This window comes from Pleurodeles waltl, chromosome 5 (assembly GCF_031143425.1).
Source record: "Pleurodeles waltl isolate 20211129_DDA chromosome 5, aPleWal1.hap1.20221129, whole genome shotgun sequence".
Lineage (NCBI taxonomy): Eukaryota > Metazoa > Chordata > Amphibia > Caudata > Salamandridae > Pleurodeles > Pleurodeles waltl.
The window spans coordinates 793,534,310-793,559,394 of NC_090444.1; the positions used below are offsets into that span (position 1 = coordinate 793,534,310).

The 25,085-nt window shown below is 46.0% G+C and overlaps 1 long non-coding RNA gene across 1 annotated transcript in view; it reads left to right on the forward strand.

Annotated features, from left to right (window-relative positions):
• LOC138297315 (uncharacterized) overlaps positions 1-19,992 on the forward strand; it is a 68,150-nt gene extending 48,158 nt beyond the window's left edge. The window contains exons 2-3 of the long non-coding RNA XR_011204019.1: positions 14,818-14,958; positions 19,924-19,992. This is a non-coding gene — a long non-coding RNA (uncharacterized lncRNA). The remainder of the gene's footprint in view (positions 1-14,817; positions 14,959-19,923) is intronic.
• The last annotated feature ends 5,093 nt before the right edge of the window (positions 19,993-25,085 follow it).

The following is a 25,085-nucleotide window of genomic DNA, read 5'->3' on the forward strand; positions in this document are numbered from 1 at the left end:
ATATTCCCTCTTTTAATATCCCAACTTTTATGCAAACATGACAAGGGGTTGTCTTCTTCAAACTACACACATTCATTCCTGTACTGAGGACAATTGGGACTCCTCAACCTAAACCCTCCATCACAATAGTACCCCACCAACAGCACTAACTATCCTTCAGCTTTTTCTGTTGCATCTCTATTTCATCACTGCAGTACATTGCATACCTGAAGATCTCATCAACTGATTTATTCTGCCAACAAATCAAATGCTGTTGAATTGCCATGCTAATTTCAGGTCTCAATCCTATCACATCCTCAACACAGAATGTCCCATATCCTTGGGCTCAAGCGTCTCTATTCCACTGTACTGCTTGAATGCCTGCATCAGTCTCTCATAAGAGGCATGAATCGGCTCTTTAGGTTCCTGAGTTGTTCTAACAATTTTAATCCAATCAATATCTTTGGTCGACACCATTGACTTTAAGAATGTCATCACCTGCTGATACCTTCTCATCACCAACAGAGAAGGGCCTTTTTATTACTAGGCTCTTTGGCGGTTCCGACTCAGGCCATTCAACAGCTATCTTACATTCTGCCCACAAGAGACTTTGAACCACAGTGTCGAACAGAGTGCTCAAATCGACCACAGCACCTCTTAAATCTTCACAAATTGCTCAACTTGCTTGTACCACTTCACTGGCTTTCCCCTCAGCTTTGGAAAGTCATTATTAGATGATGCAAGATCACTTCTACTCCAAGACACATGAACATAACCTTCACCAGGCACTACCCACAACTGTAAAATTTTTGCACTCGCCTCTCCCGCTACAGGAGGAGGTGGTTCCCCGGTCTGTTTCTTCGGTTGTTTGTTTGTTGCCCATCGACTTTCCCACTTATCTAGCTCATTTCATTTTTGAATGTTCTGCATTAGCTCTTTGATTTGTATTTTCATCCCTGAAGTTCTCAAATAGGCTATGTCTTCCTCACTAAGCATACACTGTAACGCTTCTGCAAGGCTTTGGTATTGATTAAGTCTATTTCTGTGATCTAACTCAGATAATGTGTCATAAATTTGTCCTGCAAGTCTGGTAAAATCCTTACAAATGAACACAAGCTAATTTTCTTGGTAAGACTCTAAACTAGTCACTTCATGATTCCTGTTAATCATCTCATCCAGTTCTAACTTCAGTTTAGCCACACCCACCAGGTTCTCTCTCACACATGACTGAATCGTACCTTGACTCTCCCGCTATCACTTGAAGGAGTATCAGCATTTGCATTAAAAGGCTTCACCCACTCATCTATTTCCTTAGCACTAAGACTCTGACACTTAGACATATTTCCACCTACATGCCAAGACAGCTCCATACAGGTGTACCAGAAATTGACATTCTCTGATCTGTACCTCTGGAACTGAATCCTGAAAGATTCAAAGCCGAATATGTACTCAACACAAATGGAGAACTTGCGTGTGTCAGGATTACAGCAACAAATACTCTTGTATCAGGACTTGCTGCAGTTTTACCTGAAGCACCTGCTGCACTGGGGACAGCCAAATTATAAGTTGTCTTTCCTGGGAAATCAGGTTTATACATGGGGACCACAGGACCAATAGTAACTGTGACAATAAGAGCATTGGAAGGGTTTGAGATACTGGAGTTAGCAGGAATGTGAATTCTTGAGCCTTCTCCCTTTGGTTTATGATATATGTTCATTGGAGTAACCCCCATTGAACCAGGATTCACATTTATTGGGACAGTAGCTAATCCACTATTTCCATCACCATTAGTGTTACCTCCACCCCCTCCACTAGGGACTCATTATACAGAGGTGGACATTCCGACAATAATATTTCTAAAAAGCTATCCCCAGAATCACTTTCACTGATCTCACGCATATGATCTGCCTCTTTTTGCTTTCCATCCTTTGAATTCTGGTCCTTTTTCTTTTCTTTCTTTCTCTCAAATGCTTCACTCATTAAGGCTGTGTACATTCTGGCCCTCATTCTGACTTTGGCGGGCGGCGGTCGCCGCCCGCCAAAATCAGGCCGCCGAAAGACCGCTCCGCGGTCAAAAGACCGCAGCAGCCATTCTGGCTTTCCCGCTGGGCCGGCAGGCGCCCGCCAAAGGAGCACCCGCCGGCCCAGCGGGAAAGGCCCTGCAACAATGAAGCCGGCTCCGAATGGAGCCGGCGGAGTTGCAGGGGTGCGACGGGTGCACTTGCACCCGTCGCGATTTTCACTGTCTGCAATGCAGACAGTGAAAATCTTTATGGGGCCCTGTTAGGGGGCCCCTACACTGCCCATGCTAGTGGCATGGGCAGTGCAGGGGCCCACAGGGGCCCCACGACACCCGTTCCCGCCATCCTGTTCCTGGCGGTAAAAACCGCCAGAAACAGGGTGGCGGGAAGGGGGTCTGAATCTCCATGGCGGCGCTGTTTGCAGCGCCGCCATGGAGATTCAGCCCATGCAGGGGAAATCCGGCGGGAAACCGCCGGATTCCCTTTTCTGACCGCGGCTTTACCACTGCGGTCAGAATGGGCTGGGAAGCACCGCCAGCCTGTTGGCGGTGCTTCCGTGGTCTTGGACCGCCAGGGTCGGAATGACCCCCTCTAACTCTCTCTATCATGTCCATACACCATTTCTTTTGTTCAGCATCCCATCTAGCATCAGTGTAATGCACTGCTTTTCGAGTTTTTTTTTAATACTTTCCCAAGTGTTAATCACTTCATACTGTGCAGTTCTAGGAGGTGGTTTCATCTTATAAAACACTCTCCTCACGTTTTCAGTGATCCTTAAATTAAATGTGCCATAACGTGGAAACCTCAGTGCATCTTCTTTTTCTGTGATCTTGTGCCACTGACAAAGCCAAATATATGTATGAAGCCCTACATTTATTGCCATAGATTGAGCTAAGGTATCTTCGGGAGGTGTCTCTTCTTCCTCTCAACTAGGTATAGGCACATCGCCTCAAAACAAATCTCGTGTGACATTAAAATAATTTTTCAACCAAATTATCAATAATCACAGATAGACTTTTGTTCCGGTCTAGGTAATAACTCTTTAGCCACAATTCCTTGTTCAGCATCAACAACCAATTGCAAAGCGACTTTTTGTGGCATAGACAACCAATATGAGCCCCTGGCTACCCCAAGCGACCAATACCAGCGAGGCAGACTTTGGTGTCAAGTGCGCTCCTTGCAGCGGCTTACCCTCCTTTACAATCTGCCTGCCCACACTCTCTTCAGCATCAGCCACATTTAACAAAATACAGTTGTTACATCTGGCATCCTTAGAGTGGTCTTATCCCAGACCTTTTGCCTTTACCTCCTGTTTTGTTGCTGTAACGTTTTGTTGGTGTTAGGACTCTGAACCCTTTACCACTGGTAACCAGTGCTAAAGTGCATGTGCTCTTCACCTAAACATGGTAATATTGGAGCATCCACAATTAGCCTATTTAATTTACATATAAGTCCCTTGTAAAGTGGTACACCATATACCCAGGGCCTGTAAATTAAATGCTTCTAGTGGTCCTGCAGCACTGATTGTGCCACCCACTTAAGTGGCCCTGTAAACATGTCACAGGCCTGCCACTGCAGAGCCTGTGTGCAGTTTCACTGCCGCCTCGACTTGACACTTAAAACCTCTTGCCAACCCCTAAGCTCCCCTTTTCTTACATATGTCATCCATAGGGTAGGCCCTGGGTAGCCTGTTGGGCAGGATGATGTGAGTAAAAGACAGGACATGCGCTTTTAAGGTTTACTTGTCCTGATAATGAAAAACTCACAAAGTCGTTTTTCATTATTGTGAGGCCTGCCCCTCTCATAGCCCAGCATTGGGAATTCCTTAAAATACCGATAAGCTGTCATTCCTGATCAGAGAGGAAGCTGCATCATGTTCAGTATCATTGGAATGCTAATGAAAAATACTCTTTACTGGTAAATTAAGATTTATTATTACTATTTTAGAAATGCCAGCTTTAGTGAGTGGGCATATCTCTACCCTCACTGTCCTGTGTACCTACAGCCTGTCTCCAATACATGTCTGATCTGGGCTAGATGACAGCTACGCTTGTGCATTCCCTCCAGACACCCACCACACAGGACACTCAGCTGCATTAATCTGCATACTGATAGTTCTTCCTGGGGAAGAGGTTGGGAAGGGTTCCCACTTACATTTCAAAAGGGGCTGATGCCCTCCCACTGAAAATGCACTGATCCCAAAACAATGAGTACATTCCAGGGCTGAAAAAGCCTGTTGGGGTAAAGACTGCTGTGTGCCAGGATCACCACCTTGCCAGGACTGACTGTTCCCAGGAACTGCTGCTCTGCCTAGTTGTGCTGCCCTGCTGATCTCTGTCTTGCAGCCGAAAAATCAATAGCTAACCCGAGGGTGACTCTAAGGGCTTGCTGACCTGCCTCTGGTTCTACTAAGGGTCACCAGGACATCAAAGACCCCTGAGCATCTTGCTGGCAACCTGCTGCCTGCTTTTTATCAAAAACCTGAGTGACTTCCCTGCTTCTCACCACCCGCTTTGTCAAGGGTCGCAGAGTGGCTTCTCTGCAGCTCACTGCCCTCTGTGTCAATGATCGCAGAGTGGCTTCCCTGCAGTTTGCTGCCCGCTTTGTAAAGTATCGCAGAGCAGCTTCCCTGCAGCTCTCTGCCAACTTTGTCAAGGATTGCAGAGCAGCCTCCCAGCAATTGTCCACCCACTTTTACTAAGGATCACAGAGTAGCCTCCCTGTAGCACGCCATCCCGTTTACCAAGTATTACAGAGCACCTTCCCTGAATCTAGTCACCCACTTTATCAAGGACCGCAGAGTGGCTTCACTTCAACCGACCGCCGCCCCCCTTAACAGCTTCCTTGCTACAACGATGAGAAGAAGATTACTCGAGAACATAACGTTCAGCCGCTCTCGGTGAAGAGCGCTTCCAGAATATTCCCATACTATACTTAAACAAGGTACACTCACATTTAGGAGTGCACAGCATCATTTTTGTCATGTAACCAGCTACAAACGCTGCTTTTGTTTAACTTTAAAAAGTGAGATTTCTTAATTGGATTTTTGTCGCTTTGGTCTTATCCTCTAAACAGATAAAGAGTGTTTATTTTCTTAATACTGTGTGGAGTTTTTTGTGGTGTTCTCATTGTAACTACTATAGGGGGATTGCACATATACTTTACACATTGCCTTCTAAGTTAAGCCTATCTGCTTTGTGCCAAGCTACCAGAGGGTCAGCAAAGGTTAATTTAGGTCATGTAATTTGATTTACTTTGACTAGGATTGTGGTCCCTACTTGAACATATTGCTTGCCGCTTGCAACAAGAGACCCAAGTTTTAACAACAATACAATAACCCTTTTCTGATCCACAAAAGAATTGACAGTATTCAATCACACAAGAGTCGAAATAAGGAAGCACTTTGAACAAAACCTTGACCTGAGGGGTATCCTTCAGATTAGTACAGATTCACCATGTGCTTTAGGATCCATTACACCAACTGCCTCACATTCATGCAATGATATGTCTCTGTCTCAATTGTGCTGTTAACAACATCTCACTACAAGCACCATCAAGCTTAGCAGACAATTACAATATAGTGTCTTCTACCTTTACTAACACTATGCCGAGGTCTTAGGTCATGTCAGACCCAATAACAACTATTACTGAACATCACACTAACACAACATTGAAAACATCCCTTCAAAACACCATCCAAATTCCACAGCACACCGCAATCTAAACATGAACACTGCAATTTACAACCCTATTGATACTCACTCCTCCACTGCTGATACTACTCTCTCCAGAACTCCATAGAGCCTCCAAATTCTTGACATAGGCACTAGGGACTGGGGTCTAGGGACTAACAAATCTAGAATAAAAGGGTTCTAGCTCCCCTTGCTTTGTGATCCTAACCCTCCTCACTCTTCTTCCATCTGATGATGCTCAGGGCCCTTATTCTTGTTTCTCTTCTTCTGACGGACCTTTTTAGGAGTCTCTAGGGATAAAGTGGAGTTAAAATCAACACTTCAAATCAATTAACAGTGTCCTTGACAAATTATTCTCCTGTACCCCCCTGTCTCAGATACACAATATGCCTTTCAGTAATTGTAGACTCAGATGGATGCACCTGCAAATAAAAAAATATTGCAACACAAGCAAAACTCCTTGTTGAAGGTTAAACACCTAAAAATCAACATTTCAGGTCTTTGGTTATGCTAACCCAATCTAGCATTTTAATGCACATTTACAATACATGATTTTATACATATATATGTATATATGCATCTTCCATTATAATTGCAACATGATTATGAATGAAACAAGATCATATGCAAGTTCACAGTAATACCTCAGAGCACATGAATATAAATGTTCATATGTATTACAATCCAACATGTTAAAATCAACATTAGAATACATATATATCTATGAATTTCAAATTTTCTACTGTTAACGCATCTTCAATAGTATGATTTCGATGCTCCACTTTCCATTCATAACGATAAGGGACACAATATATCAATTGTTGATTACATTATTATGTCACTCCTGTGACGCATAATGGCACAGCCAAAGGTATGCGTTCTCTGGGCTCAGTGGCTGGAACCAACACCGCATGTTAGTTTCCAGTGTGGCCTTGTCGTCAGTGGTCCAAGTAGCGACCAGGAATTGGTCCTCCAGTTACACATAGCAGATTTGGCATCCAGGGAGCCGTAGCCTCCCGCCAGGGCTTGACAAAGGCCCTCTAATGCAGAATGGCGGCCAGCAACTGAGTTCATTTGACCCTAGAAGGGACCAGTACCTCTCAGTAAGTTCTTTCTGCCCACCCCTCTGTGGGCACACTCTGAAAGAGCCCTCATCCCTCCCTCAAAACATGTTCCTGATGCATGTGGCAGAGAGGGGTCTGTAACAGGCAGAAGGCCTGGAACAAACCACCTGGGATCCGCAAAGGCAAGTCCTTGGAAGGTGTGGCTTTAGGGCCCCCAAAGTGGCAACACTCCAGATCTGCACAGTTCTGGACATCAAAGTGTGGCACTACTGTGTACCCAGCCCCTTTCCGCCGTTAGACTTCCACTTCTCCCTGCTGAGCTCCAGTTGTCCCCCAGGCAGCTCTCAGTTGACCACGTCCAGTCAGTTAGATGTGGCACAGGTGCTTTAGATTGCAATGCCACAATGTTGACAGTCAGTAACCCCTCTCGCACCTCACGTCAAAGGAACGCTTCAGTGACTCAGATTGCACTTAATGTTGAGAGGGTAATGAAGAATTAGTGAGCTCAGACAGAAGTTCTCGATTTAGGTGACCTCCATGATGGCTGCCCAGCCGCTCCCCCCTCTTATATTTATTTTTCTAATCCTCATTTACATCATCCCATTACTTATGTTACATTTTTAAAAGTCACAATGAACTCCCAGCAATCATCCTGACTTCCACTTGGTTTTGCCAATAAATGGCAATAGCTGTATGTCTGCATAAAAGAGTTACCTAAGCAAGTTCCTTTGGGCAGCCCATGCTCTGCACACACCATTCCACACTTCGGACTGCAGCTACATTGATATGGTTTGGGAATTATTTTCTTACATCTCAGCATAGTTTTAACCATACTTCAACCATTCTGGTTTAAGGGTTATTGCCATCTGAAGTCTATTCTGGACTCCTACCATGAAGTCCACGCCAATATTCGAAGATGAAAACGTGATTCCACTTTTAAAAATCTGCCTTCAGACAGATAGTTTTGCAGCATGAGTCCTTACAGTCTGGTGTTTCTGTGAGATGTACTTTGGATTATAGTACAACATAAATGTTAGAAATGGGGCCTTTGTTTAGCAGTCAGGTTACCCCTTGTACAAGCAAGGACCTTCGCTCTAGTCAGGTTAAGTCAAACACAATCCAAATTATCCTGTGCCCACCCTCTGGTAGCTTGGCACTGAGCAGTCAGGCTTAACTTAGAAGGCAATGTGTAAAGTATTTGTGCAATAAATCATGCAATAACATAGTATAAACACCACAACAATACACCACACAGGTTTAGAAAAATATAGATATTTATCTGGTTAAAATACGGTCAAAAGGATCAAGATTTGATAAGTACAAGTTTAAATATCACTTTGGTAATGACAAAGATAGTCTTTAGTTTTTAAAAAGCAATAAGTGTCTCTTGTAAGGACAAAGTACCTGGTTTGCATCTAAATTATCTGCAATGGACCGCAGAGGAGGAGATGCGTAGAAAACTGGGAGGTGTGTGTTGGTTTCTCCGGGCGCACACAGACGATGCATCGATATTTTTCATGCAGCAAGACCCGTGCGTCGATTTACAGCACGCTGACTTGGATCCTCTTCGGGTTGCGGGGTATTTGGACGCCCCGGGGACAATGCGGAGAAATCCTAGGCGTGCAGCACGAAGTCACAGAAGCTGTGTCGGTCCGGTGGGTGATGAGGGGAAATTTCTGTTGCATGCAGGCGCTGCATCGATTCTTCTCGCAGGGAGTTGGGCTGCGTCGTTCCGACTATGTGTCGATCCAGTGGGCCATGCGTCGAAGTTCTGGTCGCAAAGTTGGCGCTGCGTCAGTCTCCACTCAGGGAGCCGGGCTGCGTCATTCTGGTTCGGTGTGCGGTGATTTTCTCACTGCGATGCAGGATTTTTGGATCTGAGACTTCAGGCAGCCAGGCAGCTTCTCTTGGCAGGTTGCAGGTTCTGCTTCAGAGTTTCTTCTCCAGTAGGTAACTTGCCCAGAAGTGTCTGAGTTGGTACAGTAGGGGCCCAGTTTATATGCCCAAATGTGCCTTTGAAGTGGGGGAGACTTCATAGAGTGAGTGGCTTAGAAGTGAACAAGGTCCCCTTTCAGTACAATCATGTCTGGCAGGGTCCCAGTAGGGTGTTTGGCAGTCCATTGTTTGAGGGCAGGCCACTGTCCTTTGACATGTAAGTGTCAGGACCTCCACCCTCCCAGCCCAGGAAGACCCATTCAGTATGCAGATGTGTGCAGGAGTGACTGAGCATCCTATGTTTGGGAGCTGTCAACTAACCCAGCCAGATGTGGATTGTAAGGCACAGAAGGATTTAAGTGCAGAGAAATGCTCACTTTCTAAAAGTGGCATTTCTCAAATAGTAATAATAAATCCAACTTCACCAGTCAGTCGGTTTTGTATGACCATTCTGGCCATACTAAACATGACCCTGTTACTCCTTTCAAATCAAAATCTACCACTCAAATAGTAAATGAGGGTAGCCCTAATTTTAACCTGTGAAAGGAGCAGGCCTCACAGTAGTAAAAAAGGAATTTAGGAGTTTTACACTACCAGGACATATAAACTACACAGGTATATGTCCTGCCTTTTATCTACATAGCACCCTGCCCTATGGGTTAACTACGGGCTACCTTAGGGATGACTTGACTTATATGTAGAAAAAGGGGAGTTTAAGGCTTGGCAAGTACTTTTAAATGCCAAGTCGAATTGGCAGTGAAACTGCACACACAGGCCTTGCAATGGCGGGCCTGAAACATGGTTAAGGGGCTACTTATGTGGGTGGCACAATGAGTACTGCAGACCCACTGGTACCATTTAATTTATAGGCCCTGGGCACATGTAGGGCACTTTACTAGGGACTTATAAGTAAATTAAATAAGCCAATTGGGTATGAACCAACGTCACTATGTTTTAAGGGAGAGAGCATATGCACTTTAGCACCGGTTAGCAGTGGTAAAGTGCGCAGAGTCCTAAAACCGGCAAAAACAGTGTCCAAAAAGTGGAGGGAGGGAGGCAGGCAAAAAGTTAGGGGTGACCACCTTAAGGCTGTCAGGTCTAACAATAAACAATAGTAGCCTACTAGTAGTTACTAAGAATGAGACTAGAGTCAACCCTAAATGTTTTCCCCTTAAACGGTGCCTTCTTCTTTTGCAACTAACTACTAAAACCTGCCGCAACTGGGGTGGAAATCCTCCAGTAGTCATGCTGGCGGTCAGAGGCGGTTCCACCACCGGCCCTGCCGTGCCAAAAGGTCTCCACCAGCCGTATTACGACCTGTAATATGGCCTGGCGGTGTCCTGATGGTGGGGCGCTGCCGGTGGTGGGAGTGCTGGGTCCTGACCCCTCAGGGAGGAGCACCTCGTCGGGCAAGGTAAATGTCCTCCTCAAGGGGAGGGTGTGGGGGGGTGAATGGATCTGTGTGTCTGTGTGTAATTGTGGTGATGGCAATGCGTGTGTGGGTGAATGTGAATGCTGGGTTGGGGTGCATGTGTGCATGCAAGTGGACGGAGTGGGGGTTGACTGTGTATGTGTGTTGAGGAAAGGAGGGGGTGGAGGATGGAGTGTGTATGTGTGTCAATGGGGTGAATGTAGTGAGTACGTGTGTGAGTGGGGGTGTTGTTTGTGTATGTGTGTATGGATTTGGGGGGTGTTGTATGTGTGTGTGTGCAGTTGAGTGTAAGTTTGTTGTGAGTGTGAGTGAGTGAGTGAGTGTCAGGGTGTGCTTGCCTGTGGGTGCGTCTGCATTCATGTATGGGTGAGGGGTAAGTATGGGGATCGGGGGTGGGGAGTGAGTACGTGTATGCAGGGGTTGAGGGGTTACTGGGGGGTTCGGGAGGTGGAGGATGGGAATGTTGTAAGGGAAGGGGGGTATGGTGGGTTCTTGGGTAGATGGAGTGTGTGGGGGAGTTGTTTACCGGCAACAGGAATGTAAACTCTTGTCACTGGTAGCCTTCATGCCAGCAATTTTGTGGCGGTGCTACCGTCACAAAATCCTTGGTGGAAATGGGACTCATGATACCACCAGCCGTATTGGGTGGACTGCCAGGTCAGAGATGCTGATCTCCGGCCCGTCTGTCCAACCACCCTGGCTGTACTAGCAGGGATGTGGCGGTGTGGCACAGGCCAAACGCCACACTCATACTGTGGTGGTCTTCACCGCCGGCCCGTCGGCTGTGAGCCTGCCACCGCGGCCCTGGCAGTTCTCGGACTGCCCTGGTCGTAACGAGGGCCTGAGACTCTGAACTATCTTTATCACCTTAAATATTTAAATATTTATTTTGGGTTTTGGTGGTATGCCTTATTCATTGTGGATGATAGTGTAACAGGTTTTTATTCAAGTCCCTTTGTCGTGAAATATCAAAGCCATCTATTAATTTGGCACACCTAGGCACATCTTCATCCAACATAATATCACACTTCCCATTTTTGTTTTTGCTATTTTTTCTTCTTTTAGAATTAAACCAACCCCAAAGTCCCAAAACTCTGGTGGTCATTCTAACCCTGGCGGTAAAAACCGCCAGGGCGACTGACCGCGGTTGCACCGCCAACAGGCTGGCGGTGCACCGCTGGGCATTCTGACCGCGGCGGTTCAGCCGCGGTCAGAAGCGGAAAGTCGGCGGTGTACCGCCGACTTTCCGCTGCCCGTCAGAGTCCTCCATTGCGGCGGAGCGCGCTCCGCCGCCATGGGGATTCTGACACCCCTACCGCCATCCTGTTCATGGCGGTTCGCCCGCCATGAACAGGATGGCGGTAGGGGGTGCCGCGGGGCCCCTGGGGGCCCCTGCCGTGCCCATGCCAATGACATGGGCACGGCAGGGGCCCCCGTAAGAGGGCCCCAAAAAGTATTTCAGTGTCTGCCTAGCAGACACTGAAATACGCGACGGGTGCAACTGCACCCGTCGCACCTTCCCACTCCGCCGGCTCAATTCTGAGCCGGCATCCTAGTGGGAAGGTTGATTTGCCCTGGGCTGGTGGGCGGTCTTTTGGCGGCCGCCCGCCAGCCCAGGGCAAATGTCAGAATCACCGCCGCGGTCTTTCGACCGCGGTGCGGTGTTCTGACGGCGGTACCTTGGCGGACGGCCTCCGCCGTCCGCCAAGGTCAGAATGACCGCCTCTATCCCCTCACCATTTCATCAGCCCACAAGTAAACAGCAGGTCAAATACACTCCAAACTATTCTATCTCAATGGGTTTTCATATCTTCATTAAAGTACTTTTTTCAAATCAAATACCTTTATTCAAGCATTAAATGACGTTGATAAAAACAAGTTCTATTAATTTTGCAGTGTTATAAATAATACAAAAAATGTATATGTTAAAATGAAAAGGCATCATGATAGTTAAAAACTCAGTAGTCAAGTCAATCTTTATTCAATTCTAAACAAACTATAAAAGTACATGTACAAAATATATTCCATGTATACAAAACAGACATGTGTAATAAAAAGGACAGAACCATATAAAAAGTTTCATATAATTACGACAGTGATTAAAATTTGAATAATACAAAAAATATATATGTCAGATTGAAAAGAAATGATTTGAATCCTGAATATACATTGATCTAAAAATGGAACTTGAAATAAAAAAGTTAGAAACACCTCAAAAATAGAATTTACAGAGCATGGTATCAATGTTATAGTTCTAGAACAATAAACTTAGTGAGGGGTCACCCACCCACTCCGCTAACACCCCTAGCTGGTGTTACATGTAACCAAGAACAATACCATAGTCACTTTCCAACTACTTTGCACAACCTTACGTTTGAGGCAATGAATTTGTAAATAGTCTGACAAACCAGCTCAGTCTGAAGCAGCTGTAGATAGAACAATGCTGCTTTGCACTCTCTAATATTGAGGTTCCGCAGAAGAGGTAATAAAATGCATAACCTCGTCTCTTTATGAGATGATGTTAAGTTACATGGACATGGTATCAGATCTTGACTGTTGCAAGTATTTGAAGGGTAAGATACCAAATAATGGACCAAACCAAGTCTAAATCTAACCAAATACCATAGCAGAAGTAGTGCACAGCCGAAGATATGGCTCAACTGTCTTTTTCTTTGACTCCAGCATCATTCTCTTAGCGGCTAGGAAGTTTATTAGTTCACATTTTACAAGAACCTTAGTTGAGTGTTTGGTGGTCTGCGGGTTTTTGTAAAGAACGAATCTACTGACTGCCCGTAGGTCATATTCAAAATATGTACACCATCTAAAAGTATTGGCCTGTGCCAATTTTAAACAGTTAGCGTTCACCCTTTGGTCTAGCACAGCCTCTGGCCTAGACCAGATTGACAACCACAGCAAGGTCGGTACTAACCTTTTAATGACTTCTCAATATTGAAGTCTTAATTCCTCATTTACTATTAGGGATGGAGTGCTGAGTGGAAATGACAGAAGGCTGTGCAAAAAACTATTTTCACTAGTCTGAAAATGGGAACAGTCACTATACCCCAACCCCTGCAGCAAAGGAAGCAACCATTACAGATCTAGCTTTGTAAATGGAGATAGCGGCATCAGGTCGCAGGGACCCTCATTTTGTGGCAAATTTAAACAGTGAGGCTATGGATTTTTCTAATTACACTGTCCTAACACACACCAAATGCTTCTATGAGCCCACACTATCAAAGGTGACCCCAAGGTAGGTGAAAGTTGATACACACTGGAGAGCAGGGCCCTTGATGCTGAAAAGAGGGATCTTGCTCAGTGGTCAATCACACACCATAGCAAAAGATTTAGCTTTATTGGTAGAGATGCCCAAATCAGACATGAAAGCCACAAACCTGTCCAGGAGCTTCTGTAGCCTTCTCCCTCTTCTTGCCATTAAGACACAATTGTCAGCATATATTATTACTGGCAGTGGCCTAGTCCCGACCCTTGGAGGGTTCTTCGCAGTCAGCCCATTGATGTAAAAACTAAAAAGGAAGGTGGCCAGCACACAACCCTGCCTGACTCCTTTTCTGATTTTTAAGGGACATGAGCATTTTGCATTTGCCTCAGACCTTACACTGGCTTCCACATGCTTGTGGAGCCACGAGAGTAAGTGCACGATCCCGGGATCAGCACCCTTCTTTGCTAACATGTCTCACAGCTTCCCCCCCTACAACATTATCGAAGGTTAAACTTAGGTCCATAAATTCTAAGAATAGGCACGCTTCGTTGGCAAGCACATATTTATTGACTAATAGAAGGAGGTTCAGACACTGGTCAGTTGTCCTAGTGCCTATCTAAAACCATACTAGGCAATTCTTAAAATATTCTTCTATTTTGCCCAGTTCTCCAGACGGTCCAATAATATCCTGTCTAATACCTTAGCAGTGGAATATGTTAAAGATATTGGGTGGTAACATTGAAGGTAACCCTTGTCTCCCTTTTTAAAGATTAAGACGATTATTGCTCTGGACCAGGATTTGGGGGCACAAATACTAATCACACTTTGAAGCACATTTACCAGGACTGAAGTCCACAATGTCAGGTTACTTTTAATAAGATCAATTGGGACCCCACCTGGTCCCGGTGGTTTATTGCTGAAGCTCATTTCCACAGCGGACATGAAGTCCTTGAGTGAGATTGTTTACTGCTCAATATTCCTCGTTCCATAAATCTCAATGGGGTAGAACATTTGTTATGGGCTATGTTATGCAAATCTATACAGTGGTAAAATGCTTCATCCAGGCACGTTCAGTTATAGTCGCATCTATATTAGTATTGGGGCTACTCGTAAAAAAGGGGGCATTCACTAGCTCCCAGAATTTGGTTGCATCATTGCTAGCAAGGGGACATTTAGTTGCTCCCAGGTCTCCCTTCTGACCTCCTCTTTTCTCGCCTCAGTGGTTTCTTTGTAGTGTTTGTTTTCTGAGAATTGTGATCTCCACCTTATCCCTAGGATAATGTTTGACTGCTTGTAAAAGGCTAATGTGTGCTTAGGTGCATGCTTTATTAAACCATTTTTACACCTTAGGGCTTGGTGCAGACGTATTGCAAATGAAGGTGATATTTATTTAAGACTTTAGTGCAAACAGGTGGTTTTAGATTTTTCGTGCGATATCCTCTTTAATGTTTCTCCTTTTTGGTGTTCTTTATAGGTCCTTTCTTGACTGGCGCCGCCTTGTCTTGGACTCCTGGTGAACCGAAAACAATGGAATGGAATGGAAAGAGAGAGAGAGAGAGAAAGAGAGAGAAAAAAAAAAGAAAGAAAGACCCGGTAGTGTGTGAAAGAAACACAGGTGCTGTACTCAAAACACCCTTAGTGCTACCCGGAAGTTCTTGCTATAATCTCTCTAATGCTCTGATTAACAGTAGAGGTTTCCTCCGTTTAGTCCCATCTTCCCCACTTCCTCCTCCCTTCCCGCTCTCTCCTCCCCTGTTCCCTGTTTGTAAGGGCTGGCTTCTCCTTTGAACGAGGACCGTACCTTGTTTAGCCATGTCCCTCCTGGGACGTGGCGGAAAGCGCTCGTCTCTCCTGGGCCGGTTCCCTCTTCGTGTCTTCTTCTCTCGTTGAGAAGCTCCTGCTTCTCAATCCTGGCTCCTTCTGCTACGGGCGCCGTCTCCCGATGCTCGGCTCCGTCTTTTGAGGCCGTTGCCTCCGAAGTCTCCTCCGTCCCTCTCCTGAGTCCGTTGTCGCTGTTTTCAACACCCGGGACCCGGAAATCCGCGTCCCAGGAGTCCGGAGCCACCCCCACGTTACCATGGGGATGGCAAACTCCCACCTCCGACGCGTGCGAACAGCGCCAGTCGGAGGAGTCTGTAGGCGCGGCGGAAGACACCCGCCTACACACCCCATCCCATGAACGGGACTGATAGAGTCCCGTAGGATCAGGAAACCGGGACAGGAAGTCGGCCGGACCTTGCTGAGCACCTGGAATATGCCGTATCTGAAAGGTAAAGGGTTGAAGTTCCAGAAACCAACGGAGCACCCGAGCATTGGAGTCTTTATGAGAAGCCAACCAGGTTAAAGGAGCATGGTCGGTGAAGAGGACAAAAGGCCTGCCTAACAAGTAATATTGCAGATTTTCAATAGCCCATTTTATAGCCAAGCATTCCCTTTCGATAACTGGATAATTGCATTCTCGGGCAAGTAACTTCCTACTAATATATACAATAGGATGGTCCTGGCCCTCAGTGTCAGGTTGAGTAAGGACAGCCCCTAACCCCACATTGGAAGCATCGGTATACAAATGGAATGGTCTAGAGAAATCGGGACATCTGAGCACGGGCTCCGTCGTCAGGGACTTTTTCAGATGATGAAAGCTGGATAGTTGAGAGTCCGAGAACATGGGCCATTTTGAAGGATAGTGCTGTTTAAGGAGATCAGTGAGAGGAGCAGCTAGTGTAGAGTATTGGGGAATGAACCTGCGATAGTACCCCACAAGACCCAAGAAAGAGCGAAGTTCTCTTTTGGTCGTGGGGACAGGTACTTGCAAAATAGCTTCTACTTTATTTTCTTGGGGCTGTAGAAACCCGTTTCTGATATAGTATCCGAGATATGCGATGTGGTTGTTTCCTAGACTGCATTTCTTCGGATTGGCCGTGAGGCCCGCCCTAAACAATGTGCTGAAAATGTTGTGTAGATGTTGTAAATGTTCCTCCCAGGTATCACTGTAGATGACGATATCATCTAAATATACAGCAGCAAACGCTTGGAACGGTTTCAAGAGGAATCCATTAAGCATTGGAACGTGGCTGGAGCCCCATGAAGACCGAAGGGTAGGACAGTAAAATGATAGAGTCCCGACTGTGTGGAAAAGGCAGTTTTTTCTTTATCTGCAGGAGCGAGTGGAATTTGCCAGTAACCCTTCGTCAGGTCCAAGGTTGACATATACCGAGCATTCCCTAATTTCTCAAGTAAATCGTCAACCCGTGGAATGGGGCATGTGTCAAAGAGGGATATTTCATTTAGTTTGCGGAAATCAATACAAAACCGGACGGAACCGGACGGTTTTGGCACTATGACTACAGGAGAACACCACAGGCTTGTAGGTGGTTCAATAACTTTAAGGGTTATCATCTTTCGTACTTCCTCTTCAATGAGGTGTTTTCGTGCCTCTGGGATCCGGTAGGGTCGTAGCCGGACGGTTTTCCCCTCAGGGGTTCTAATGTGGTGTTGAATTAAGTTGGTTCTTCCTGGTGTTCCTGAAAAAAACTGTGAATGACTTTTTAAAAGGGCTAGGAGTTGGGTCTTTTCTTTTTCTGTAAGAGAGCTATTTACCCGTGGGGCTTCCCATGCCTCTTCCCTGTTTGTGGGAAAGAGGTCCATCCCTAATTCTGTGGTTGGGGTTACTAAAAATCCTGTGGCTGTGGGTGTTATTGTATCTTCTGGGTTTTCCCATTTCTTTTACAGATTGACATGATATATTTGTGTCTTTTTAGGGTGTTGGGACAATTGGATCAGATATGTGACTGGAGAAACGGACTTTAAGATCTTATAGGGTCCCTGCCACCTGGCTAAGAGTTTGTTTTCGGACGAGGGTCGTAATATTAAGACTTGGTCATTCTGTTGGAAAGATCGCATTTTGGCCCCGTGATCATAATACGTCTTTTGGTTTCTCTGTGCTTTCTCTAGATGTTTCCGGACATCGTCCCACATGACCTGTAGTTGGGTTTTTAATTTATTAACATATTCTAACAGGGGCCTTTCTTCTTCTCCTTCTTCTTCCCACCCCTTGGCTGCCATGTCGAGTAAATTTCGTGGTTGTCTCCCAAATACTATCTCAAAGGGGCTATGTCCCGTGGATGTCTGCTCGTGGGTACGGATGGCGTAGAGGACTAAAGGTAATTTCTGGTCCCAGTCCCTTCCTGTATCTTCAATCGTTTTTCTTAGTAACGTTTTAATAGTACGGTTGTAGCGTTCCACTACACCGTCTGTTTGGGTATGATAGACTGAGGTTTTTAACTGCCTGATCCCCAAGACTTTACAGATCTGTTTCATGAGGGCGGACATAAAAGGCGTTCCCTGATCCGTTAGTATTTCCTGTGGGAACCCCACTCTGGAAAAGAAGGTGATCATGGCTTGGGCTACTGCCTTCGTGGTCATACTAGAGAGTGGAATTGCTTCTGGGTACCTAGTAGCGTAGTCGACTAAGACTAATATATAGGTATACCCTTTTGTGGAGAGTAAGAGGGGTCCCACCAGATCCATACCAATACGAGTAAATGGAATATCGATAATGGGGAGTGGTTGTTGAGGGGCCTTCCTAAGCGAACCTGGGTCTATTATTTGACAGCGGGGGCACTGGGCACAATACTTTCTAATTTGGGCATAAACCCCCGGCCAATAGAATCGTCTTAGTAAGTAATCCTCTGTTTTCTCCCTACCGTAATGCCCACCCCCTGGTTGGTTGTGTGCTAAAAATAAGACTTGGGTACGATAGGGCTCGGGTACTACCAACTATTTCTTTTCCCCATTGTTGGAGTTGATGATCCTATATAGAAGGTTCCTTTGGATTAAAAAATAGGGACCTACCTCGTTTGTGGATTCGGATTTTGCACTTTTCCAGGCGTGACTTAGTGTGGGATCCTCTCGCTGACTGGCCCGAAAAGAGAGAGAGGGAGTGGATATACTGGCTACCATCTTTGTAGGGGTATGTCCGGATCTTGAGAGTTGGTAGTTCTGTTTCCCTTGTCTTTTTTCCCTTCTAGTCAGTTGTACGCAGGTTGGTGGTTTCTCAATAGGGCTGCTATGAAAGGGTGCTTCAGTCCACCAGTCTGGAGACATTACGGGTGACCTCACTTTGTCTAATAGTTCGGAGAATCTTAAATAGTCGGTGCCTATGACACAGTCCTCTACTAACCAATCCATTGCTCCTACTGGTAGAAAATCCTGATATTCGTCCCACTCTATTTGTACCAGAGCCAAAGGGTAGTTGGTTTTATCCCCGTGGATGCAGCAGATGGAAACCCATTGTTGGGAAGTTTGGTCCATACGGTTTAACAGGTTGCCTCGTATCACCGACTGACTGCACCCCAAGTCTATAAGAGCCTGTATGGGGTTCCTGTTTATCCTGACGGTTTGTTTGAACCTAAGGTTTCCCTTACCGGTACACAGTACTCTACCCCTAGTGACCCCTATTTCCATGGGTTCTACCCTGTCGCCTTTTCTTGGGCACATTCTGCCAATGTGGCCCCATTCCCCACAGCTGTAACACTGGGGCTGTTGCATGGGGGCCGCCTCTCCACTCCGACTCAGCCCCGGTTCTTCCGATAACCGTAGTGGGGGATATTTAAGGGGTACTACAGGAGGTTTGGTATTGACTCTGATACCTGTGTTCTTAAAATCAACAGATCGGTGATAGGCACAGGCTAGATCTACAGCCATTTCGGTGTCAACTTTTGGATGTTGTCTTATCCAATTCCTAGTAGATGCGGGAAGTGAGTCCAAATATTGCTCTAGTATAACCGCCTTGATAATGTCCTCTCTTTCAGTTCCCAGAGGTCCCAACCATTTTAACCCTAAATTTTTAACTCGGAAATAGAAGGTTCTGGGATCCTCACTCTGGCCCCACCTGATTTTCCGGAACCTCATCCTGTAATACTCTGAGTCATGGCCCACCCTTTCTAATATACTGCTCTTGATATCTTTATAGTGTGTAATACCTCCGGGGTTGGCTGCTTGGTACGCCGTCTGTAATGGCCCTGTTAAGAGAGGGGCAATGTATTGACCCCAGCGCTCTTTGGCCATTGGGCCGAGGAGGCCACGCGTTCAAAGTTCGTGAAGAACGCGTCGGGGTCCTCCCCCTCTTGAAATGTTTGCAGGACGGAACTCGGGACGTTTGGATGTACTTTACTTGCTGCGATGGTATCAGTTAATTTCTGTAAAGCAGTTTCGTGTACCAATTGATTATTAGCCATGATGGTAGCTTGGCTCTTTAATGCGGTTTGCAGGGCTTCCCGGTCTTCTTTTGCCTCCCGCTGATGTGCCTCCCATACGAGCTGTAGGTGTCTTTGACCTTCAGCTAGTTGCTGAATCATGTCCTCCAGCGTTGGCTTGTCTCCCATTTTTGCCGGATTCTTCGTACCACCTATCTCATCCCACTTCTGACACCACTGTTACGGGGCGTGAGGGTGGTATGAAGGACTCGGAGAAGTATTGCAAATGAAGGTGATATTTATTTAAGACTTTTGTGCAAACAGGTGTTTTAGATTTTTTGTGCGATATCTTCTTTAATGTTTCTCCTTTTTGGTGTTCTTTATAGGTCCTTTCTTGACTGGCACCGCCTTGACTTGGACTCCCGGTGAACCGAAAACAAAGGAGTGGAATGGAAGGTAAGTCGGACATATATATATATAATTTTAACATGAAAGTAGGATTGTGAGAGACAAGGGAAAAAGAGAGAGAGAGAGAGACCCGGTAGTGTGTGAAAGAAACACAGGTGCTGTACTCAAAACACCCTTAGTGCTATTCGGAAGTTCTTGCTATAAATCAGGTCCAAGAGATATAATCTGTCCACTGCTCTACTTAACAGTAGAGGTTTCCTCCGTCCCCTCTTCCCCACCTCCTCCTCCCTTCCCGCTCTCTCCTCCCCTGCTCCCTGTTTGTAAGGGCTGGCTTGTCCTTTGAACAAGGACCGTACCTTGTTTAGCCACGTCCCTCCTGGGACGTGGCGGAATGCGCTCGTCTCTCCTGGGCCGGTTCCCTCTTCGCGTCTTCTTCTCTCGTTGAGAAGCTCCTGCTTCTCAATCCTGGCTCCTTCTGCTACGGGCGCCGCCTCCCGATGCTCGGCTCTGTCTTTTGAGGCCGTTGCCTCCGAAGTCTCCTCCGTCCCTCTCCCGAGTCCGTTGTCACTGTTTCCAACACCCGGGACCCGGAAATCCGCGTCCCAGGCGTCCGGAGCTGCCCCCACGTTACCATGGGGATGGCAAACTCCCACCTCTGATGCGCGCGAACAGGGCCAGTCGGAGGAGTCTGTAGGCGCGGTGGAAGACACCCGCCTACAGTGCTGTTGGAATACCATTAATGATTCAGTTGACTTTTTTTACAGATTTTGAGAAAAGCCCCCATTACACTTATTGGATACGGGTCAATTTGTCACCACAAGGGTTATGCTCGAAATGTAAAAGATTGCAAGATTCGTTATCCCTCAATCCACAAACATTGTATTAGAAACAGAATATAACCTATGGTTAAAATTACTCCCCTCTGGCCCTCTCCCCCCATTATGACAAAATCCTTGGTCAGCCCTGCAAGCATCATGTCTAGGGCATTCCTCCCCCATTAGAAGAAAATCCTTGGTTAGCCCTGCAAGCATCATGTCTAGGGCATTCCTGAGTGATTCAATAACAGAAACATTATTATCAAAATTATAACAATTGTTAAGCACTATAATTGAAATCTCTTTAAATTACACAATTTATCTGAAAAAAGGCTGATTCTCGCAACCAGTTTGCCATGGATGATCAAGGATTTCATTTTGGTGTTCCTGCATAGACCTTTTCTATCTCAGCTGGCAGGCGTTACTCAGCAGGGTTAAGAGACCACCACTATGCCGTCCTGACATTGACGAGGTCGCAGGGGTGAAAAACATGTCTTGCCCTTTGCAATACATAGGGACCAAGTAATTCCTGAATCAAAGGTAACTCAGAGAAAATAGGCCTTATTGATTCTCCAACCAGTTTGCCTTGGATGATCAAGGTTTTCATTTTGGTGTTCCTGCATAGACCTTTTCTATCTTAGCTGGCAGGGGTTACTCACTAGGGTTAAGAACCCACCACTATGCCGTCCTGACATTGACGGCATCGCAGGGGGAATATCAAATAAAAACCACTAATATGCGTGTTCGTGCAAGACAATGTCTTTTGAAAACAGACAGTCTGATGTTGAGTTACCAATTTTACCCAGTTATCAGTCAACGTATTGTTTATTCCTGCAATGTTTAAAAAAAAAGTCTGATATCGTGACTGGGATGGTTATTCTCTGCTTCACCTGAGGGCATAGGGTTTTGGTAGGAGGGTTGCGGAGATCTTACAGGCCCGTTGAATGTTGGAAAATGATCCTGCAGGAGTCCCTCCTCAACATTGGATGCCTTATGAAGTGGCTGATCAGTAGAACTTGCTGCTTTCACATTTGCATCCGATGAAGGGAGGTAGTAGTCAAGGATGTCCTCTGATGCTCTGCTACTATAGTGATTCATCAATTTGGGCTTAATAGCTAAAGTAAAGGGTGGCTCGATGGAACCGGCAACTTCCTCATGTGTTCCTGTGCTAACTAAAGAGACATGTTAGAAGGATAGGCAGTCAACCTTTTTGAGGGGCGCAAATCGAAGGTGTGTTGCAACTGCAAATAACCTGTTGCCATCCGGGATGCAGTTTGGCCTAATTAAGGGATCCATGGGTATATGTCCATAAAAATAACCTAGTGGGACCAAACAAATCCCTTGTGAGGGCCCTTGGGAACTAAAAGACCTATGCATAATGAACTCCACCAGTTTTGTGGTGTCACAGAAATCTGTTCCAGTGTAGTCATCAGCTTCCTTCTTTGGTCCTTATCCAACTCAACGGACCCAGGAGCTGAGGTTAACCAATGTACCACCTTATTCTTTAACTGAGAATCTATCACACATTGAGCTATTTGTAAAGGTGGCACATTTTTTATAACTACCACATATGGGGTACCCCCAGGCAGCAGTTGCAAAAATTTGGGGTTTCTGCTAAAATCTGCTGGACCACTATCAAAAGTCTACAGGAGGTGCCAACACGTTCTTAGAGTCGGAGGTAGGCCCATCAGAGGAGGGCTGTGTGTCAGTGGATTGATTGATTAATCCTTCTGTTCTCCATAGTGGCTGAGCAATGCCTGGTGAACAGTGAGCCAGTTCCTGGCGGGCAGTGCTGGGACTCCGTATCTGTAGTTGGACCAGGCAACTTTGTTTGAATTAACAAGTGCAGTTCTTTCAAAGTATCATTTGTACTCTGGAGGGCCGTCACCATGGGTTTGAGCAGTTTTGCAAATATCGCTTATAACTAACTGTTGCTACCAAGGGCATTGGCTGCATTAATAACACTGCATTCCCTGGAGGCAGGATTTGGCCCTGTGTAATTGAATCACAGTCTAAACATCAGCCCCTGTGCTTGCTTTGTATTCGCTTTGGGAATTTTTGGTCTGAGATCTTTGGCGCCCGTGTTAAACATGAGTTGCCTTTCTTTCAGTGGGTGGCAAGTCAGTGACATCCTTGATCAAGGTTTCCCAGTGCAGGGCTGTTGCCCCTGTGAGGCCATTGTAATGTCAAAGTCCCCCTGAAATACACAAGGGCTGTTTGCTTCAAAGCCGGGCTCTGTTCGAGGTTCTTTTAGGGTTCCCCAAGATGGGCACTTATGGCAGAAGCTGTATCTGTATCAGAATTACCTACATGCTCTTTATTAGTTGTAAGTAATAGGGACCTCCTAGTCACCTCAAGCATTTCTTCCACACTCTCAATTTCAGAATTGATAGCACTCATGCCGGTAGTCAGATAGTTTGCAATTGAGCCCGCCGCCTGATGCTTATTGGCAGCTGCAGTGATGGCTCTGACGGGTGCAGCAGGCCCACTATTGGCCCAGCCTTCGCCCAGGCATGTCCCCTGCACGTCCCGTGCCATGGGCAGGGAAACACACTTTTGAAGCAAGATGCACTGCAGCTCCTCTTCCAGGCACGCGAGCTGAGTGGTATACTCAACGCCTGCTGGGGCACGAAGTCCCACCCCAGCAAGTCACAGGTCCCAGAAGAAGCATACTGGGCCGCAGGCAGGGAAACATGCTTTTGAAGCGCAATGCGTTGCAGCCCCTCCTACAGGCACACAGGCTGAGTGGTATGGGGTAAGGTCTGCTAGGGCACGTAGTCCCACCCCAACAGGTAACAAGTCCAAAAATAAGCGTCCTGTGCTGCAGGCAGGGAAACATGCTTTTCAAGTGCGATGGGTTGTGTGTTGCAACCCCTCCTCCATGCACATGGGCTTAGAGGTATGTGGCAAGGCCTGCTGGGGGACCTAGTCCAACCCCAGCAGGTCACAGGCCCTAGGACAAGTGTCCTGCGCCACAGGCAGGGAAACATGCCTGTGAAGCATGACATTTTGCAGCCCCTCCTCCAGGTGCACGGGATGAGTAGTATGTGGCAAGGCCTGCTGGGGGGACATAATCCCACCCCAGCAGATCACAGGTCCCAGAACAAGCGTCTTCATCCAACATAATAGCATGCTTCCCATTTTTAGGGTTGAGCCTGCGTTGCATGCGCTCGCACATGCGTATCGCAGCGAGACTCTTTAGTTACTAGAAAAGGGCCCGGAGCCCTGTCGACGTCACGTCAGTGTGTTTAATTGGTTTGTGGGCTTGCCTAGTAAAATCTGCTTGCTTTCATTAGTGGAAGGCATGCACACGTCATACCTTTTCCGGTGGTTAGCCCTCCACGAGCGCAGCGACCAAGTACAGAAAACACGCGAGGCTCGTTGTTTTCTGTCGGATCGTGTACTACTTTTTCTCTATTTTCCTAGCGCGATTTCGCTTGGAAGAAGTCGATCGCTTTACATAGTTAATTTCACTTTTTCGGTTATGTACATAAAAGCACTTTTGCCGATAGATGAAAAGTCGGGTTAGGAGTTTACAACGCAAGCAGCTCTAACATGAGCAAACGCGAGACCCATTGCATTGCAAATGCTTGTTGTTTTTTCTAATGTTTTCCTCTTTTAGAATCAAAACAACCTCAAATTCCGAAACCCCTTTCATCAACCCACGGGTAAATAGCAGGTCAAACACTCTCCAAACTATTCTATCTGAATGGGTTTACATGTCTTCGTTGAAGTACTTTTTTTTTCCAATCAAATAGCTTTATTCAAGCATTAAATTATGTTCATAAAAGCAAGGACTATTCATGTTTCAACGTAATAAATAATCCAAATCTAACTATGTCAGCATTAAAAGACAAAAAATGTTCATCATGATAGTTAAAAACAACTAAATAAAAAAATGAAACTTTCCATTAACAGTGACCTTACCTCCCTCATTGAGGAAAGCATGGATTCTTTACATGAAGGGCATTTTTTTTAAATGAATCAAATGCTAACGAAAATTTTGGGTGTGCTCAACAATCTCAAGTGAAATAACGCTGGTCTGCACTTGGACAGACCTAAACACCTCAGAACGGGTATTAGGAAGATTATGGTAAAACGACGGTAAAACATACAAAAAAGTAAAATGAAAGAGACTCTTTCTTCACATGGGCAAATGTGTATGGACGAACGATCGTACTGCTCCAGGACAGAACAAAGGCAGCATCTAATATACCCCATCATGAATCTAGTTAGGAGGGCCCTGTCCTACTTGTTACTCACAAAATCCAAATATGAAAATATATTCCTGATTCTGGGTGTTGGGCAACTCCACTGCCTCCCTT